At 42.4% G+C, this 7,512-nt stretch overlaps 1 non-coding gene across 1 annotated transcript; it reads left to right on the top strand.

The window, feature by feature from the left end:
• Positions 1–3,674: 3,674 nt before the first annotated feature.
• Positions 3,675–3,745, top strand: TRNAG-CCC (transfer RNA glycine (anticodon CCC)). Its single transcript has one exon. It is a non-coding gene; the product is annotated as a tRNA-Gly (tRNA).
• Positions 3,746–7,512: the final 3,767 nt, after the last annotated feature.

Raw genomic sequence — 7,512 nt, 5'->3', positions numbered from 1 at the left:
CACCTGATTAATTCATGCAATTCAAACATTCAAAACAATTTTATTGAGCAACTAATCTGTACCTGACAACTCTTTCAAGGTGTTTTGCTGTAAAAGGGAGCAAAGAAAGGAAAGCTAGAGGGGAAAGTGGAGTTACATGAGATTTTTGTTGTTTTGTTTTTGCACGATGGTAGAAATAGCAATGTTTGTATGCAAATGGCAAGGATCCACTAAAGAGGGGAAAAAAGGAAGAAGCAGGTGAGAGATAGGAGAATTGCTAGAGCAATGCATTTGTGTAGGTGAGAAGGGATGGGACCTTGAGGAAAAATGGGGGGCTTGGTATTAGCTTATTCCTCCATGGTATAAGGAAAGGAAGAAACGTAAGTATATGGGCACTGATGCTGGTAGATAGGTAGAGATGGTGGTGACAGCTTGTTGTACTACGCTATTAATGGCTCCTCTTTTCTATTGATATAGGAAGCAAAGTTATCATGTCAGAGTGAAAATGAGGGAGGAAGTGTTAGAGGTTTGAGGAGGTATGAAAAAAGTCATCTAGAAGAGTCAGTGGACTAGGGCCATTTAGACTGATTTCCAGGCAGCATCTAGGGCCTATTTGAGATTAGTGATCATGAATTCAAAGTGTGAACAGTCAGCACGTTAAGAGATGAATGTAAAAAACTACACATACCCTACCACTCTGCCCTAAACTGATTCCAACACCAAAGGTCCTGGGAACTTGGAAAGGGACTGAACAAGTATAGAAGAGATGGTGGACCAAACGCAAGGTTTGCTCACCTCATTATAATTCCCATAGCTGGTGCTACACACACATGCATAAGCACTGTTCTATAAAACTTCATCAATAAGGTTAAAAGACCTCAATGCTCATGGTGAACTTTCTTTACCAACTTAGCTAAACAGCTGTTCAGTTTAAATATGACCATATGATGACCTAATTTTCCCAGTAGCAGTGGTGCAGCTGCATGGGAGATAGCAATATAAGGGAGAAAGAATTATGGGGGCAAGTCCTGAAAAACCACTATCCTACTCAAGTTAAAAAAAAAAAAAAAAATTTTTTTTTTTTTACTCAAGTTAAGTCCTTTGTGGGCGTGACTCCAGTAGCCTTTTCCATCTCCCAAGTCAGCTGTTAACTGTTGGCTTGATATCTTCTTGGAAAAGTTTCCAAAATATTTTGTGGCTTCCTGAATCAACATCATAGAATCATAAACTGTTCAAACTGGGGGTCCCTTAGCAAATATCTGGCCTTAATTTGCCATCAAAGCAACAGAAGCCCAGAGAAGAAAAGTGACTGGCATGAAGTCATCTGGTTTGGGATAGAAATGGACCTAGTACCCAGATTTGAGACTTGTGTACACTGCTTCTTTTGACATGTCTCTTGACTTATGACAACTGCGTGATTGTGAAGTGAGAGGCAGCTCTTGTGATGGATTTTAGTGTCACTTCCTGCCAGCAGTATAGGCCATATTGATATGAAATTAACTTTATTTGGTTCCAAACTACTAATAATGAGTGACTGAAATAATGACACCTTATGAGAATTTAAAATTTCATCATTAGTTAGGAAAATGAGAATGATAATGAGAATATTCAAATTGACAATCTAGGCCCTTCTCCTTTCCAAACCATGAAGTTAAGACTAGATTCTAAAATTAAGAGCTGTACTTCTAATCAATCCAGTGCCCACTCATATCAGGTTGGCAATGTAAATTCTAGGCCTTCCTTCAGGCAGATTATTTATTGTTATATGTGAAAAATCAGACTCCAACACAGAACGACTTTAATTTCCCAACAATAATGGCACAACTACGTGAGGGATAACAATATGAGGGAGAAAGAATTATGGGAGCAAGTCATGAAAAATACTTCTACTTGGTCTCCCATAATTATGTAGTTAGTTTATGTCATTACTGTGATGGGATTAACTTTTTCTGGGGTGTACTTTCTTCTGCAGTCTGTAATGTAGCTATTTAATTGCTTCAGTAAATTGGGATTTGTGTGGGCTGAAGCATGGAAGCATGGCACAATGGGCTGTTCCTGAACGTGATGGCCAATTACCTGATGGGACTTGACTGTACTAATGATCACTCTGAATTGAACCATGGGAAGGTCTACTGTGATACAAAGTTTCCAGGGAATTATGGCTTAGAAGTTTGAAGCAGAATAAATGAGCATGATTTTGTTGGCTAATGTTGATGTCTGAAACCAGGATGATGTTTTTAGAATCAAGTGATTCTGGTTGTGAACTTAAACTTGGTGGTGGAGCCTCTCACTCCATTATTTTGTCGCTCTAGGGTACACATCAGGGGAATCTTTGTTAAAGCCCTACTTGCAGCTTTATGATGTACCTGTAGTTTTTATAGTTAGAAGCCCCTAGGGATCTGAGGATATTATAGTGTGTGTGTGCGTGTGTGTGTGTGTGTGTGCATTGACTGAGTAGGATGAAGGAAAAGCATTCATTTGAACTGTAATATTATATAAAGAACTGCAGCTTTGCAGATTGTGGGACAAGAGTTGAAGGAAAGTTGTTTTCCTACCCCAACCTGAGAGAGGGTTTTATAAAATATATGGCAACAGGTTCTCTGAAGTCCTTGGAATGTCTTTCTGGAGGAATTAGTAATGCCACCAAAGCCCCCTGTTTTTCCTTCCTGCAGTATGTTGTTGTTGTTGTTACGTGCTGTCGAGACAGTTCCAACTCACAGCAACTGTACAGCACAGAGTAGATCTGCCCCATAGGAATTCCAAGGAGCAGCTGGTGGATTCAAACTGCCAACCTTTTGGTTAGCAGGCATGGTATGAGAGATAACAGAATGGCCATAAGCAATGGTTATAAATGCTTCTTGCTCAAATACTCCTAGCAGCCAAATACTTTCTCCAAATCACGTCACCTTTTCCATCTCCATAGAAGATTTTTAGTATAGAACATCACATGTTCACTGTGGGTTCTCAGAAAATGTTTGGACTTGATGATGCTCGTTGTACATGGGAAGACGTGCTCACAATGGCATGATGAAATAATGAATAAATCAGTGTTGGTAAAGTATTTCATGTTGGGCAATAGGCATTGTGCAAGGAAAATGGGCTTCGGTTCTAATTTGTTCCCATTAGTAACGTGGGGTATACCTAAGGAAGAGTGTGTGCTCTTCTGGACCATACGGGACAATCTGACAGATTCTACAACAAGTGATCATACCTTCCGAAATTCTTGATGAACTGAGGACTTGGCAAGGAAGGAAGCAATGATCTTCTCCATGTAAATGGTCAATCTGGTCTTGATAAGACATCATAAATAGAAATAAGAAGGATTACTAATCAATGTTAAGGAAAAGGCTTCTTGTCATCTTGAAGAAGAAGGAGCTCTAATTTTTGGTCTGTTCAAGTAGTCCAACGTTTCAGTATCTGATCAGAGGTCTGAGCCTTGTGTTACAATGATGGAAATGGTTGATGTGGGTCTTTCCTTGCTGAGGAATTTAACTCAGAGAAATGACTTTAAAAAAAGAAAATAGAAGGAGGCATTCTCAGGTAACAGTGAGACTGACTAGGGTGTTAATTTGAATATCGAGGCATCAATTAATCATGAATTAATTCAAAAGGCATTTCTGCTACGCCAGTGTGCTAGGTGTTAGGGATATACAAAGACAACTCCAAAATGGCCTCTGTATGCAAATACTCGTGCAGCATTGGTGATTCAGTGGCAGAGTTCTCATCTCCCAAATGGGAAACCTGGGTTCAATTCCCAGCCAGTGCACGTCACGCACAGCCCCCACCTGTCTGTTAGTGGAGGCTTGTGTGTTGATATGATGCTGAACAGGTTTCGGCAGAGCTTCTAGACTAAGAAGGACTAGGAAAAAAGGCCTGGTGATCTACTTCCAAATATCAGTCAATGAAAGCCCCATGGATTATAATAATACCATCTGCAACCAGTGATGGGGATGGCACAGAGCTGGGCAGTGCTTTGGTCCATTGTGCATGGGGTCTCCATGAGCCTGGGGCTGACTTCATGAACGCTAACAACAACAACAATGCAAAGAGCTTACAGTCTGGAGGCAAAAGCAGGTGTTATGCATTAGGTACTCTGCAGTTTCCATACAAGGCGAATGCAAGTCACATAAGAAGGTGCACATGGGAAGCAGTGCAAGTGCTGCAATAACTAAGTTTGGGTGCCCATAGGCACATACGGAGCTCTGGTGGTGCAGTGGTTAAGCATTTGGCTGCTAACCAAAAGGTTGGCAGTTCGAATCCACTAGCTGCTCCTTGGCTACCCTCTGGGTCAGTTCTCCTCTGTCCTATAGAGTTGCTATGAGTTGGAATTGACTCGATGGCAACAGGGTTTTTATAGGCACATATAAGACACGGTCCTTTGAGAAGTGACAATCCAGTTGTAGTGAAGACAAGCAATCTTACTGTCACAGTGCAGTAAAAAGCCACACAGCTGGTGCAGCAATAATTGCAGTGGGGTTTCATAAAGGAAAGATGTCCATACCAGCTGGGGCCATCAGAGAAGGCTTTGTCACTGAGGAAGGACTTGAGTTTACTCATAAAATACATCTTTTTGACAGGTGAAGGTGATAGAATAAGCGGCATCTCAACAGGGGTGAAGAAAATGGCAGCAAAAACATTCTAGACTTAAAGAACATATTCTGGGATCAATGTACATGATTCTCACAAGGAACCCCCCTGGAATGTTGGCTTAAGTGATTGAAAAATTTCTAGTGTGATGGGAGTTTCCTTAGATCTCCTCAGAAAGAGTGTAGTACCAGGAACCTACCCAAGGCTCTGTTTACCAGCCAGGTGTTCACAACCTGAAAAGAAGGGTTTACATAGAGGAGTGGAGAAAGGTCAGATGACAAGCTTGAGTGGGTCAGAACTGAAGGGCCTTGGGAGATGGGCTGAGGCTTTTGGTAAAGGATCATTTGATCCCCCTCTTTCTAGAGGTCACTCGGTCTTATCCTCCCTGCTTCACCATGATGGGCTAGCAGAAGTTGTTTTGACTTGGAGAAGTGGAGGACATTGTCCATCCAGGCCCAAGGAAGCTTGGGGGCACATCTGGAACTCTCCAACCTGGCTGCACACAATGGGAGTTACAGTGATTCAGTCTCCATGGACCATTTGATGTTTGCCGCAAAAGGTCTGAATTGCTCACTCAGCCGGTGAACCTCAGCCAGCCTCCTTAGGACCTCAGAGATTGCCTTCAAGGTCATGAGGACCACACAGGGCACCCAGAGAAGGAGTGAACATTAATCCCACCCTGGATTTTGCTTGGAGTCCCTGGGTGGTGCACATAGTAATGTGCTTGGCTGTTAAATGAAAGGTTGGAGGTTTGAGTCCACCTGGAGGCACCCTGGAAGAAAGGCCTGGTGATCCACTTCTGGGAAATCAGTTACCGAAAGCCCCCTGGAGCACAGATCTACTCTGACACACTTAGGGTAGCCATGAGTGCAAATCAACTTTTTTCTTTTTTTTCTTTTTAGGGGTTTGTTAGAAGTATGCAGTGTACATGGCCTCTGAGTTACTTTATTACTCTATGTTCCCTTTCTTCATTCACACACCTTCCTCCTCAACCGATTTCCCTGCTTCCATCACTTTTCTCCTCGTAAGAGCACACACACAATCACACAGAGCAGCCCTCCCTCATCTCTAATACAATGAATGTTGCTGTCAGTTCAGATAAGAGCACCCGCTGGATGGAAAGGCAATATTTTCAGTCCTGGCAAACGCGATCGTAAGTTCAGTTTATTAATATTGTAACAGTTGCACTAAATGAGATCACTTGGCTAACAAAACATTTATCAACAAAACGCTGCCACCTACTGAAGTTTTGCAAACAGCCCAGATGATTGGATAAGATCACAAATTCACTCTGTCACAAGCTTATGGTCTTTTCTGAAATCGCTCAGAAAAAAGAATGATAACCGGCAAAACCAGGCAAGACATCTCTTTCGTGCAGTCTGTTTGGAAAGTGTCAGGGTAAATCCCGCAGAGTGGCAGCCAAATGAGGAAGGAGGTTCGGGGGCCCTTGATGCTGAGTTTATTATGGGAATTTCTAACAGTGGCTGGGGAATGTTCCGGAACAACTGCTTGTGGGGGCTGTGTCTATTAGGAACATATTCTATACAAACTGATTTGCAACATTGGTGTTTAGTCTGCAGAGAAGGCACAAGAAAACAACTAGGTTTTTATTTTTTTTTCTCTAGACGATAAATATATTTGGTGACAAAAAAAAAAAATCCCACAAAACTGATGATGATAATAATAGTTACTTTTCTATGTGATCGTATAGCTGGGGAAATACACTTTCACCCAAAGATTCCTTAAATTGGGGAAACCACTTTGCTGTTAGCTTTTTTTACTGTCCAGTCAGCCCTGACTCGTGGTGACCCATGCACAATGGAATGAAATATTGCGTAGTCCTGTGCCAACCCTGTGATTGGGGGCCGATCAGACCATTGTGATCAATAAGGTTTTCAATGGTTGACTTTTGGAAGTAGGTCACCAGGCCTTTCTTCCTAGTCTGTCTCAGTCTGGAAGCTTTGCCAAAACCTGTTCAGCATCAGAGCAACATACAAGCCTCCAGTGACAGACAGGTGGCACCTGCCCACGAGGTGAGTTGTTACTGGTGTTGTTAGGTGCTGTTGAGTCGGTTCTGACTCATAGCGACCCCTATGCACAACAGAACAAAACACTGCCCACTCCTGCGCCATCCTCATGATCGTTGTTATGCCTGAGCCCATTGTGGCAGCCACCGTGTCAGTCCATCTTGAGGGTCTTCCTCTTCATCACTGGCCTCCTACTTTACCAAGCATGATGTCCTTCTCCAGGGGCTCATCCCTCCTGGTTACCTGTCCAAAGTATGTGAGGTGCCTTGGCCGGGGATTAAACCTAGGCCTCCCACATGGAAAGTGAGAATTCTACCACTGAACCACCAATGCCCCCATGTGGAAACCACTAATCAAGATGTATTGTGTTAATAAAGTTTGGACTACTTTAGTAAGTAACATGAGAACTAATTTGTAATAGCAAGGGGGAAGTTCAGGGGAAAAAAATGATGATTTATGTATGTGATATATTTTCTTCCAAAAAACCGCTCTCTTCCAAAAAATTAGGATGTAATTTTGAAATGCTGAATGATAAAACAGAGATCCAAATACCTCCCCAAGCTCTATTCTGCAGCAAACTGGGGTTTGCCAGGAAAGAAAAGAAAACATGTGAACTCTTCTATATATGGACCTGTATCTTACTTTATTTTGAGTATGTGTAAAAGATCAATTTGCTCACTATGCTGGGAGGTTCTCAAGGGGACAGTCCTGGATCCCACAGTCTAAGACAGTGCCTGGCATATTGCTAGGACTCAGTGAATACTTGTTGAATGAATCGGAGAGACCTATTGAGTAGATCCCCACACATCTGTCTGTCTTACTGTGGTGTCTTGTATGTTGCTGTGATGTTAGAAGCTATGCCACCAGTATTTCAAATACCAGGTGGGTCACCCATGGTGGACAGGCTTCAGCTAAGCTT

This window comes from Loxodonta africana, chromosome 1 (genome assembly GCF_030014295.1).
Source record: "Loxodonta africana isolate mLoxAfr1 chromosome 1, mLoxAfr1.hap2, whole genome shotgun sequence".
NCBI lineage: Eukaryota > Metazoa > Chordata > Mammalia > Proboscidea > Elephantidae > Loxodonta > Loxodonta africana.
The sequence above is the reverse complement of the archived record's forward strand: the minus strand, read 5'-3'. Positions and strand labels throughout refer to the sequence as shown.